This window comes from Solanum dulcamara, chromosome 1 (genome assembly GCF_947179165.1).
Source record: "Solanum dulcamara chromosome 1, daSolDulc1.2, whole genome shotgun sequence".
Taxonomy (NCBI): domain Eukaryota; kingdom Viridiplantae; phylum Streptophyta; class Magnoliopsida; order Solanales; family Solanaceae; genus Solanum; species Solanum dulcamara.
In genome coordinates this window covers 20,600,533-20,615,342 of record NC_077237.1, presented here as the reverse complement: position 1 = coordinate 20,615,342, position 14,810 = coordinate 20,600,533, and positions in this window count along the sequence as shown.

Sequence of the window (14,810 nt, the reverse complement as noted above, 5' to 3'; positions counted from 1 at the left end):
ACTGGAGGGCCATTGTAGGCACTATCATGACCTGAAAAATCGGGTCGTGACACTTCCAGGGTTAGGTTTTTCCAATAAATCCCATTATCAACCTCAAATTCAATCTCTCTCTTCCTCACATCCGAATAGGATTTCTGATGACTATGCGCAATCTACAACCTATTTCTAATGAGTCAAACTTTGTCCATAGCTTCACATAACAACTCATGCGCTATCAAAGTGACATCACCAATGTCAAACCATCCAATCAGAGATTTATACCCCCTACCATATAATGCCTCAAATGTAGCCATTTAGATACTCAAATCATAAATGTTGTTAAAGGCAAACTCAATCAATGGTAAGTTGTCATCCTGATTTCCATGTATGTTCATTACACAAGCCCTCAATATATCCTCTAAAGACTGAATAGTCCTCTTAGCTTGACCATCAATCTGAGGGTGAAAAGCTCTATTAATATTCATTTGAGTACCAAGACCCTTTTGCAATGATCTCCAAAACAGAGAAGTAAACTAAGTACGTCGGTATGAAATGATAGAAAATGGAACACCATGCAACTTGACAAACTCTCAAATGTAAAGCCTAGAATGATTCTTGGCTAAAAAATAAGTCTTAACAGGAAGAAAATCTAGCGACTTAGTCATCAGGTCCACAATAACCCAAATCAAATCATGTTGCCTATGAGTACGAGGCAAACCTGTTATGAAGTCCATAGCCAATTCTTCCCAATTCCAAGTAGGTATCAGAATGTATTGAGCTAAACCTTTTGGTTTTTTATGCTCAACCTTCATTTGCTAATAATTAGGACACTGAGCCACAAATTTTACACTATCCTTTTTCATGTCATTCCACCAATAAACTTCTTAAATCATGTACATCTTAGTACATCTCGGGTGAATAGAATATTGGAAACCATAAGGTTCAGACAATCTCATTTTCCTCAAGACGTCAATATTAGGAACATATAAACGCCTTGATAATGAAGTACACCATCTCTTCCTTGGGAGAAAGCCTCAATGGCTTTTTCTATAACCGTTTTCTTCAATTTAACCAAAATTAGATCATTGTCTCGTTTTGCCTTCACATCCGACACAAGAGACAATTTTGAGCCATTTTGCACAGCAAAACCACCATGCTTGGAATCAACCGAGTGATTAACCAACCTAGATAGTCTATGCACATCATGAAATAACTCATTTTTCTCATCCTCAATATGAGCGAAACTATCTATGGCTAGCCTATTAAGACCATCGACAACTATATTCGCATTTCCTAGATGATACAAAACACTCATGTCATAGTCTTTTGACAATTCAAGCCATCTTGTTTGACGAAGGTTCAAATACTTTTGATTGAAAACACATTGCAAACTCTAATGATTGGTGAACACATCCACATGTACACTATAGATATAGTGTCTCCAAATCTTAAAAACAAATACCACCGCCGCTAACTCTAAGTCATGAGTCGGATAATTTTTTTCATGTACCTTAAGGTGCCTAGAAACTAGGTGATCACCTTACTATTTTGAATCAACACACAACCAAGACCAATTCTGGAGGCATAATACACAAAACAATTATTGGATCCTTTCGATAAAGCCAAAACTACAGCGGAAATAAGTCGATCTTTCAAGTCTTGGAAACTCTTCTCATTTTCTTCATATCATTAGAATTTCACCTTATTTTGAGTCAACTTAGTCAAAGATGAAGCAATAGAGGAAATTCCTTTGATAAACAATCTATAATAACCAGCTAGACCCAAGAAACTTCGAATGTCGGATGGAGAAAGAGGTCTAGGTCAATTCTTAACCGCATTGGTCTTCTTAGTATCAACTTGAATATCATTACTAAAAACAAAGTGGCAAAGGAATGCAACCAATCTCAACCAAAACTCACACTTGCTAAACTTAGCAAATCACTAACGCTTCTTGAGAACTTGAAAGATGATCCCCTAATGATCGGCATACTCATCTCACTCGGAGAATAGATCAAAATATCATCATTTAACATAATAACAAATATATCCAAATATTGTTCAACACCCGGTTCATCAAATCCATAAAATATGTAGGAGCATTTGTTAATCCAAAAGACATAACAAAAAATTCAAAGTGACCATACCGAGTTCATAAAGTCATCTTTAGAATGTCACATTCTCTTATAAGCTGATGATATCTCGATCAAAGATCAACCTTTGAGAAATAACTTGCACCTTGAAGTAGATAAAAAAGGTCATTAATCCTTGGGATATGATACTTATTCTTGATTGTGACTTTGTTCAACTTTTGATAGTCAATGCACATACAAAAAGAACCATCCTTCTTTCGAATAAAGAGAACTGAAGTAACTCATGGAGAGATACTATATCTAATAAAACTCTTATACAATAGGTCCTTTAACTAATACTTCAACTCTTTAAGTTCTATCGGAGTCATTCTATAAGTAGGTATAGAGATAGATTGGGTATCAGGAAGAAGGTATATGCCAAATTCTATTTCCCTTTCTAGATGAATAGCCAGAAGATCATCGAAAACCACTTTCAAAAATTTATTAACAATAGAAACTGACTCAAGAGTAGGGGTTTTGGAATTCGTATCCCTAACCAATACTAGATAGTAGAGAAAACCTTTAGAAAATAATTGAGCTATACGACATGAGCTACCCTTCCATTCTAGGACTGGCTCGTTAGGAAATTAAAAATTAACCACTCGGGTTATAACTCAATAAAGGCATAACATTCATGACGTCAATACATACCAAGAATAACATCAAAGTCAGTCATATCTAACTCCACTATATCAACTAACATAAATTTATGAAACATGAGACTGGGCAATTTCTATAGACTTGCTTAGCCAAAATTGAATCACCAACAGAAGTATAGACTGAGAAAGGTTCTAACAAGATTTTGGACTGACATTGAATTTCATAGCAAGATAAAGAGTTACAAAATAAATATTGATCCTAGATCTAATAAATCATAAACACCAAATTGAAAGAGTCATAACATTCCAGTTAGCACATTGGGCGAATCCTCCAAATCTTGTTGAGTATGAACATTATAGAATATGTTCTGGCACTGACCACCACTAAAATCCAATAAAGTACCATGCTAAGCTGGATGCCTGTTATAGTAGTAGTCTGATTCTGAGGTTGAGCACCTCCACGTCTACTAGCACCTGAGGGGAAATCTCTCACCTTATGACCCATCTTGCCACAACCATAACAAGCATTAGAACACGCCAAACAATCTTGTCGATAGTTCTTTCCACATTCCTACATGTGGGAATAGTCTGACCACTTAGAGCACTCCCTAGAGGCTTAGGGTTAGACACCTTATCCTTTTTAAATTTTGGATCTAGAGTAATAGAAGAATTCCATTCAGGGAACTTTTGGTGAAACTATGAATGGCCACTATAATCGAACCTCGAATATGAAAAGTCACCACTATTGGTCTTTGTCCTCTTTGATTCTCTAGCCTTCTCCTTAAGATTTTCCCTCTCAATATGTTCAGCATGAGTCATCAATATTGAGATATCAATCTCCTTGATCAATATTTCAATTCTATATTTTTTGACAGCCAAGTCTGTAATGCAGGAAACAAACTAGCTCATGTGAGTTCTATAGTCAACAATAATAAATAAAGCATATTTGGGTAATTATGGTGGATGATGAGGCATACTAGATGCGGCATGTAAGACACCCTAGAACACTTGAACCTTTTTCTCTGACACAAAGTTTCTCATGACTCAAGCTAGACCCTAGATGTGACACGGTAAATCAAATCCTGAAAAACCCTAAACAAGCCTCTTAGTATACTTAGCAAGACTTAAGATAACATGATAATCATAAGTAAACTTTAATGCAGAAGATGAGTCTCAACATAAATTGTAAGATAAGGTCAATGCATCATTAAAAGACATAGTGAAAAGGTTTTAAGGAAACATCGCTCATTTTGTGGGATACCATAGTTTATTTTGTGGGATATTAACCATAGCTGACAATAAGACCATATGAGCTATAGCATGGAATATGGTTTAACTCTAATAATGAAAAAAGAGAAGCTACTTTCCAAGGTAGACTCCATATCATTTTATTAATATTATTGTGGATCCACTAGCTAAGTCAACTAAAACAGCCTACGGGGGAACATATTTTAATATTAGAGATTGCAACTAGAGACTCCCTTACCAACCCTCCACCTCAATTCCTTTTGGTGCTAAGTCAAATCCCAACATAATAGATAAATTTGACTATCAATACATAACATTAGGAAAGGCATTAATCAAGTACCAGTCCACCTCATAAAATTGTATAAGAGTAGCTCCTTTCAAATCATGATTCATAACATAATCCATAAAGACATACCTTTCTAACCATCTAAATCATGATTTATTTTATTTTGTGAGAAAAACTTTCACAAATCATAGATACTTATTCAAAAGCATCCTTAAAGCGTACCTCAACATTTTCATAAAAACATGCATAAATTGTTAATCAAAATTCATGATCATAGTCCACAGTTCATAAGTGAAATTCAAATCATAATGTATGGGTACATATGATATCAATTATAAATCATGTATTTTAGTCAAATCATGCATAATAAGGTAAAGCATATCAATTGACTAATAATAAAAAGAACGCATGAAGATTTGATATAAACCGTAATTGAATTGGGTGAAATAAAGCTTATAGGATTGAGATATTTTGGTACCCAACGGAAAGGAACCCATTGATGAATTCCCACATACTTGGATAATCAAATCCCAAAAGCAATGGAGGTTGGACTTGAACCTTAACTTGATGGAGAGGAAAAATCTTGGGAGAGAAATCCTTAGTGCCTTAGGGGATTTGAGAGAATTAGAGGTAATGGGTAAGGTTTGAAGGGTTTGGGTAGCTATAGGATGTCCAAGATAGTTTAAAACGATGTAGTTTAGAAGTTCCAAGAATGGAAAATATCCAAAACACCCATGGATTGATTCTGCCAGAATGACCCCATGAATGGGACCTACATTATGTAGGAACTTCTACAATTTGTCGAAAAGGGTCCATAGAACCTATGCACCAAAATTGAAGCTACTGGAATCGCACTTCAGTCCTACAACTCAAATCTACAGTTCATAGAAAACTCTACGAGTCATCAACCTAGTCGTCTTGTACAACTTTACAAAACCCAAAACTCCAACTCTCTGAACCTCACTCTACGAGTCATCCTACGACCTATAAGATTTTATACAATCTATAGGACCCCTAGTGGAACTCACCCTGAGCTAGTGAAAATTGAAATTTCTCATGACCTTTCCTACTATCCCCTTCTATGGACCGTAGGATCTTATACGGTCCATAGAAGCTACTCATAACTTAAACCCAAAACTTAGTCAATTTTCCCAACTCTAGTACCCTATCGGTGAGACCCTCCTACAAACTGTAATACTTCCTACAACCCATAAGTCAGCTCATAGGACCTGTACTAGTAGCCTTTTCTGTAATATTTCTTTTCGATTTTGACTCTCCAACTTTCAGAATCTTACACCAATTGTGCATGGGATTGTGAATACTACTAGATCTTTCTCTTTCACTACTAAATTGCTTGACATTATCCCACTATAGTGGTGCAAGATATTCATGGTTTCAAATTCCATAGTTTGCTTCTTTATCACTCAGTCTTTCATGAACTAAGCGTATTCGGGCATTTCAAAGAAAGCATCCACCAATGAAATATTCAAGGATAAGATTTTGAACATAGACAAGAACTTTTTAAATTTCACATCCTTTTCTTTCTTCTTCAACCTTTAAGGAAAGGAAGGAGGAATTTCGAGTGGAAACTTCAAAGTTGGTGGTGTAGTCATATCCTCACACTTGTACCATTATCACTCCCTAGATTAGCACTTTCAAATTTGGCCTCAACTACTTTTGGATCATCAACCTTTACCTCTTCAGGAATTTCCTTTTAATCGGGCACTTTTGCTTTGCCTTTGCTTTTAATCACAACATCATCATTTTATTACTTCAGTCCCTATAGCTTTACCACTTATTGTAACAATTTATATACAATGAGAATTATCATTCTTTCGATTCATAAAAATATCACTTAGGAGTCCTCATTTTTTCCTTGGATTTAAATGGGTTAAAATCTTTCCCATTTGAGTTTCAAGTTATTTTATAGAGACGTAATGGGAAGTTACATTATGATTCAATGCAGAAAACTTAGTTTTCATCTTCTTGAGAAATTTATTGGGCCCTTCAGCTTTGTTAAGAATGTTAGTGAGTATATCATTTGTTCTAAAGCTTTCAAGATTGGCATTGGTATCTTCTTCTTTGGCCAATCATGATTGGGTACATAATAATCTCTTTTATTCGAACATTCCCTCCGACCACTATTTTGATCACGCCAATCTCTTTCACGATCTTTCCAATTCCTATTTTTTTTATTTACTCCAACCTTGACTCCCTCCTTGCCTTTGGAAGGTAAATACGAGGACCCCCTCCCCCCCCCCACTTAGTTTAACAAAAATTGCATATCTAATTGTATAAGGCATCAAACTTATAATCTTCATAACTTACACCCTCACTCGAGGCCACCACATTCACACTTTTTGAACCACCTCCCATCATGCTTAGTTAGGAGGTTCATTTGCGTCATCATCTTAGCTATATTTTCATCCCTCTCTTAATCCTTTAACCTTTGTTCCTTTGAAATAGATGAGAAGGAAGGAGAACATATTGCCACTTCAGCCTCTCTAGTGTGCAAAGCTTGATTTGTCTTCACCATCCTATCAAGCAAAGAGGATGCAATACCAAAAAGCTGAAGCATAATAGTACCACCGATAAGATTATCAGTGAAAATTTTATTCATTTGGTTAAGTGCCCTATATAAAACTTGCAAGATCACCTTATCTAAAAGACCATGAGTAGGACATGAAGAAGCTTTTTTTGAAAATATAAAATTCATAAAGTAGATATAATGGCGATTAGAATCCCAAAGGACCCCAACCAAGAGTCTTAGAATAACATTAATGAGCATACATAAGGTAAATGAAGCAATAAAATGAAATAATATACGAAAGCAAAATCTCAAATAGAATATAAGTCTTAAAATGAGAAAATGACAACGTAGACTCTTGACTATCTAATATGCCTCTACTACTAGATGGGGGCGTGGAAAAATCTCCTAGATAACCCAATATAAAAGATAAAATATATTCATAGACTTATAAGCAATTAAATATCTCATCCTCAGAACATGAGGACACACAAACAAAGCAACAGTAATGAACTCTAGCCATGAGTGGGAGGAGGATGAGCGTGATCGTCTGACCCTATATTATGATACAATTTAGGAAAAAAGTATGAGTTAGTACATGGAATAAACTAAGTATGTGTAACACCCCAAAAGTTAAAAAGTCAAAACAAAAGAGAATTTAAGAAAATTTTAACTACCCCAAGTTGTACGACTCATAGAGTTGCTTATGACTCATAGAAATGAGTCGCAGGGTAGTGTATGAGTTGGAATTTGGCCAAGTTAGGAAGAATGTTGATGATTTAGTTGACGATTTATAAAAATGAGTCGTCGTTGTAAAGTATGTGTTCCTACATATGACAGGTCTTCAAACCCAATCTACGACTCAACAGGACGAGTCCTAGAGAGATTGATAACTCGTAAAGGAGTTATAGGAGAACTTCAAAGACTCAAAATTTCAAAGTTTTCTCAGACTCTGTAGCAAAAATCGAATCTATGATTCATAGACCTTATTATGACTCGTAGAGTCCAAATCATAAGGTCTTCCAATGGAATTAATGAGATATATTTTGGGTCTTTTTCTATAAGTTCCTTAATGTATGTAGACATTTTTGGGACCTAATTCAACTCTATAAGCTAAACTTAATTACTTCTAAAACCTCTCATTCTCTTATTAACTATCAAATTCACAAACCTTCTCTCCCAAGGCTCCTCCCAAAGATCTTCTTCTCCATCAAGAAAGTGCTAGGGTTTTCTTCAAGATCAAGTCTCATTTTCAATTCCAAGGTCACATTTAATAAGGTATGTGGGAATTTATCCATGTTCCCTTTTATCCATGGATCCCCAAGGTTCTTTTCAAAATATCGTTATGATTTCTAATTCAAAAACTCAAATTTCAATGACTATGCATTGGGTTTTCTTATTCATGATGAATTACAGAACATTTGATTAAATTACACATCTAGTTGATATTATTTTCATAAATTATGTATGGGTTGGTATAAGTAGTATGATCATGAATCAAATTATTTATGTAGTCAAGCTTCTATCCTAATCTCAAATATAAACGATGATTATAGATTTCAATTATGATCAAGATATGAATTTCATGAGAGTTATGGAAAGAGGTGACTTAGGATCCTTAATTGGTGACATAGAAACCTAATGACATGTATTATGCATGTATGATTTGTATTGTTGAGGGATTTAACTCACATTATAATTATGATATGAAAATCATCCACTCTATGAGTTTTAAACCTATGAACAAGTTTATGATATATGTTAAAGTATGATTATTATGTTATGTATTATGTGGGATTCGACTTAGCACTGATATAGGGTTGAGTTTGAGGTCGACCTACAGGGTCCTTATATAAAGTCTCTTACGTGCCACCATAGGATTTTCCCTTTATGGCCTAACTAGTGAATCCATATATATCACATGATCATAAACCACCTAGCGGGTTAGAGTCTACCTTTGCAAGTAGATTCCTCTTTCTTCTGTTGTATGGGGAGACATCAGAATTTCATATTATAGCTCATATGATCTTATTATCATTTATATTTCTATCCCACGTATGTATTCTCTCTTTATGTATTCATTATGATCTCACTTATGTCTTTCAATACTTTGATTAACTATCATTTGCTCATGACTATACTTATCATCTTATATAGCATGTATGTTATTTGATCGCTGCATCTCATATTCTATATTTCATAGCATGCCCTCATACTTAGTACATTAAAACTTACTAACGCATACTTTATTTCTTACATTGTATCACAATATATGGGTCGAAAATCACATCTATTCTCCACATGGCTAGTTGAGTTCCTATACTACAAAGATTGGTGAGGCCTCATCTATTTGAGGGCGAGTTTATGAGTTTAATTCTTTCAAAAGACTTTTGTTATATTAATTTTAGGGTGAGATAGGGGCATGTCTAATCCACCTCCCATATTGAAAAGTAGAGGCATTGTTGGACACACTATGTAGAGTCTATGTCATCAAATTTTATACTTTTATAATTCATGTTCTTGAGATCTTGTTATGATTGTTTCCACTTTAATTATACCTTATGCATGCTTACGATACATTAAGAAACTTGGTTGGAGCCTTTCGGGTTTTTGATCACCTTATCACATCTAGGGCTCAGTCTAGGTTGTGTCAAACTTAGTATCAGAGTACAAGGTTTAAGATATCCTTGGGAATCCAATATGCCGCATAAAGTAGAGTCTTATTCATGGGTGCGAAGCGCACCACATCTATGAATAGGAGGATATATGGCATTTTTAGGAAATCCTCACTTCTTTCATGATCTATATCATGCCATAGAGTGTACTCTAAGACTTTCTCTCCATAACGATTTTTTTTTACAATTTTTAGAAAATACCTCAAAAAGAGCAGCTATGCAAGGAGGGGTCAATTCTAATAGTGACCAAGCCCCTCTGATCTCTCAAGCTAATAGTCCCCTTCCCGACCAAGAGACTAATATGGAGTTCTGGACCGCTATTACAATGCTAGCCCAAGTTGTGGCTAACTAAAGAGTTGTTGCTCCTCCTAATTCTCCTACTTTGGCTTTTAGAGTAAGGACCTTTGCGAGAATGAATCCTCCCAAATTCCATGGTTCAAAAGTTGATGAAGATCTTCAAGATTTCATTGATGAGGTGTATAATATAGTGGACATTATGGGGGTAACTTCAAAGAGAAAACAAAATTGGTGGCCTGCAAACTTGAGATTGTTGCCCAAGTTTGGTATGCCCAATGGATGCCCGAGAGAATTAATGAAGGTCCTATTGATTGGGAAGCCTTCAATATTTCTTTCCTTGATCATTTCTTTGCACTTGAGTTAAGAGAGGCAAATGTGTTGGAGTTCATAAATCTCAAACAAGGCAACATGGGAATGAGGGATTATGCCCTCAAATTCACCAAACTATCCAAGTATGCTCCTTCTTTTATTGCCGATCCATGTGCTTGAATGAGCTAATTCAAATCGAGGGTGTCCGACTTGGTTGCAAATAAATATCGAACCATTATGCTTGTTAAGAAAATAGACATATCTCAGCTCATGACTTTCACTAAAAATATTGAAGAAGAAAAATTTAAGGAGATAAGGATGGGAGATTCTAAGAGGGTAATGTATAAAGGTGGGTTCTCAAATGCTAGGAACGATGGTGGTAGTGGCCCCTCTCAACAAGGCAAAAACTCCCAAGGCCAAGGTTTGGGAAAGAGGTTTGATAAGGATATGGTATAATACCCTAAGGTTTATGGTGGATGTGTGAATACTAGTAGTCCTACATTTCCCAAGTGTGCTAAGTATGGGAAAAATCATGGAGGAAGGTGTTTGATAGGGAAGAGTGCTTGCTATGGATGCGGTATGATGGGCCATAAATAATCTGAGTTCCTTAATATTGCTAACAAAGGTAGAGAAGGTCCTCCTCAAGGACAAGTTGTTAATAGAGGGAAAGTACAACAAGGTGCCCAAACTCAACTAAAAGGTGGTCAATGCAATAATCGCTTTTATATTTTTCATGCTAGGCAAGATGTGGATGAGACTCCCGTTGTTGTTATGGGTATGCTATGAGTCTTTTACTTTGATGTTTATGCATTGCTTGTTTCGGGTAGCAACTTGTCTTTTGTAACTCGTTACCTTGCTATGATATTTGAGGTGTGCCCCAAAATTTTGATAGAGCCTTTCTCAGTATACACTCCCATTGGTGATTCGGTGTTAGCCAAGAGAGTTTATAGAAATTATCCTATATCGGTTTTGCATAAAGTTATTCCTTGTGATCTTATTGAACTTGACATGACTGATTTTTACATTATTATTGGTATGGATTCGTTACATGCATCTTATGCATCCATTGATTGTAGAATCAGTAGGGTTAAGTTTCAATTTCCTAATGATCAGATTCTTGAATGGAAGGGTAATAATTCAGTGGTTAAGGTTCGATTCATCTCAAGTCTTAAGGCCCGAAAAATGATTTTCAAATGGTGTAGATATCATATAGTGAGATTTAGGGATGTTGATTCCGAAACTCCTACTCTTGAGTTGGTTCCTATTGTAAATGATTTTCCCAATATGTTTTCCCATGAATTTCTTGGTGTTCCTCCCAAAAGGGAAGTTGGCTTTGGCATAGATATTTTTCCTGATACTCAACCTATTTCTATTCCTTCTTACCATATGGCTACGGTGGAACTTAAGGAACTGAAAGAGCAATTAAAGGATTTGTTGGATAAGGGTTTCATAAGGCCAAGTATTTTACCATGGGGTGCTCCCGTATTATTTGTTAGGAAGAAGGATGGCTCATTCCGAATGTGTATAGACTACCGACAATTAAATAAGGTCATCATAAATAACAAGTATCCAATTCCGAGGATAGATGATTTTTTTGACCTATTGCAAGGGGCAAGTTACTTCTAAAAGAAAGATCTCCATTCCGGTTATCACCAATTAAGGCTAAAGGAGTGTGATATTCCTAAGATGGCATTTCAAACAAGGTATGGTCATTTTGAATTTTTAGTCATGTCATTTGGGTTGACTAATGCTCCCACCATCATCATGAATTTGATGAATCATATTTTTAAGCCATACCTAGATATGTTTGTGATGTTTTTCATTGATGATATTTTGATTTACTCTCAAAATGAGGAAGATCATATGGTTCACTCGAAGATTGTGTTGCAATTGTTAAAGGACAAGAAACTATTTGCCAAGTTTAGTAAGTCCTAATTTTTTTCTAAGAGAAGTTGCATTTCCTGGCCATGTAGTGTTCGGCGATGGGATTAAGGTTGATCCAAAGAAAATAAAGGCGGTGAAGAATTATCCTAGACCATTGTCTTCTTCGGACATTAGAAGTGTTTTGGGCATAGCCGGATACTATAGAAAGTTTGTTGAAGGGTTCTCATCAATTGCTTCGCCTCTAACCAAGTTAACCCAAAAGAAAGTGAAATTCCAATTGTCGGATGTATGTGAGAAGAGTTTCCAAATATTGAAGGATTGTCTTACGTCAGATCCTATATTGACATGGCTCGAAGGTTCAGATGGGTTATGTCTTGATACAACATGGTAAGCGTATGCCTCTAGGCAACTCAAAGTGAATGATATCCAACCCATGATCTTGAACTTACGGTGATTGTATTAGCATTGAAAATTTGGTGTCATTATCTTTATGGGGTACATGTTGATATGTTTACTAACCACAAAATCTTGCAATATGTGTTTAGACAAAAGGACTTAAACCTTAGGCAAAGGAGGTGGCTTGTACTTCTAAAGGACTATGATATAAGTGTATTGTATCATTCGGATAAAGCAAATATTGTAACTGATGCTCTTAGTCGGTCGTCCATGAATAGTGTTGCCTATGTAGAGGAAGGTAGGAAAGAGTTGGTTAAAGAGATGCATAGTTTGGCCCGTAGGTGTTCATTTGGTTGATTCTAAGGATAGGGTTGTTCTTGTACATAATGTCTTGGAATATTCTCTTGTAGTGGATGTTAAGGCCAAACATGACTATGATCCGATCTTGGTTGAATTAAAGAAGTTGGTTGCCAAAATATTCATTGGGACTTTCTCCCAAGGGGGAGATGAGGTACTTCGTTACCAAGGTCGTTCGTTTGTGCCTAATGTGGATGGTCTAAGGAAATAGATATTAGATGAAGCCCATAGTTCTTAGTATTTGATTCATCCGGGATCTAGTAAGATGTATTTTTTTGAGGGAGATGTATTGGTAAAATGGCATAAAGAAGGACATAGAGGAATTCGTGGCTATGTGTCCTAATAGTCAACAAGTGAAAGTTGAGAATTAAAAATTGGGAGATTTAGCTCAAGGAATTGAGATTCTACTTAGAAATGGGAAGATGTGAATATGGACTTTGTGATGGGTTTGCCTCGTAATAGAAGGCAACTTAATTCTATTTGGGTTGTAGTGGACCGAATGACTAAGTCGGCACATTTTTTGTCGGTTAATATTTCTGTCGTCACATAGTCTTTGACTGAACATGAAGTCTTAACAGGAAGAAAATGAGAGGACTTAGTCATTCGGTCAACAATCACCCAAATAGATTCAGGTTCCCTACGAGTATGAGGTAAGCCAATAATGAAGTCCATATTCTAGGATTCCCACTTTCAAGTAGGAATCTCAATGTGTTGAGCCAAAACTCCCAGCTTTTGATGCTCAACCTTCACTTGTTGATAGTTAGGTCACTTAGCCACAAATTCTGCAATATCTTTTTACATTCTATTCTACCAATATATTTCCCTCAAATCATGATATATCTTCGTGGAACCCAGATGAATACAATACCGTAAACTATGAGCCTAGAACAATATCATTTTCCTCATTCGACCCACATCGAGAAAACATAATCGGCCTTGATATCTCAAAACACTATCTCCCTCTTGGGAGAAAACCTTAATGGCTTTTTTGGCAACCATCTTATTCAATTCTACCAACGAAGGATCACTATCTTGTTTTGCCTTAACATCAGCCACCAAAGATGATTTAGAACCATTTTGCATAATTACATACCATCCTCGGAATCAACTAATTGAACTCCCAAATGGGCTAATCTATGCACATCCCACACTAGTTCTTTCTTCTAATCCTCAATATGGGCAACACTATTCAAGGACAATATACTAAGAGTGTTGGCAACCATATTTGCCTTACGCGGATGGTATAGCACACTCAGATCAGAATCATTCAACAATTTAAGTCATCTTCTTTGTGGAAGGTTCAAGTCTTTTTGACTGAATATATATTGCAAACTCTTGTGATCGTTGAAAACATCCACATGGACACCATAGAGATAGTGTCTCCACAATTTCAAAGCAAATACCACTGTCGTCAACTCCAAATCGTGAGTTGGGTAATTCTTCTCATGTGCCTTGAGTTTCCTTGAAGCATAAGCTATCACTTTACCATTTTACATTAGAACACAACCTAAACCAACTCTTAAAGCATCACAATACACAACGAACCCTTCAGAACCTTCTGGTAATGTCGAAACTAGAGCGGAGGTAAGCCTATCCTTCAACTCTTGGAAGCTTTTCTCAAAAGCCTCAAACCATTGGAACTTCACCTTCTTTTAAGTTAAAGTAGCTAAGGGCGGTGCAATGGAAGAGAAATCTTCCACAAACCGTCTATAATAACCGACTAAGCCCAAGAAACCAATGGTTTAGGCCAGTTCTTAATTGCTTCGATCTTCTTTGGATCAACCATAATTCCTTCATCGAAGACAATGTGGATAAGGAAAGAAACTAACCTTAACCAAAATTCACATTTACTAAATTGTGCATACAACTGATGGTCCTTGAGAATTTGCAACACAATCCTCAAATGGTCGGCTTGCTCTTCCTTACTTTGAGAATAAATTAAAATATCATCAATGAAGACAATCACAAACATATCCAAGTATTGCTTGAATACCCTGTTCATCAAATCCATAAAAGGTGGAAGGGCATTCGTTAGTTCAAAAGACATAACCAAAAATTCAAAGTGACCATACCAAATTCTAAAAGCCATATTTGGAATGTCACATTCTCTTACTCGGAGTTGAT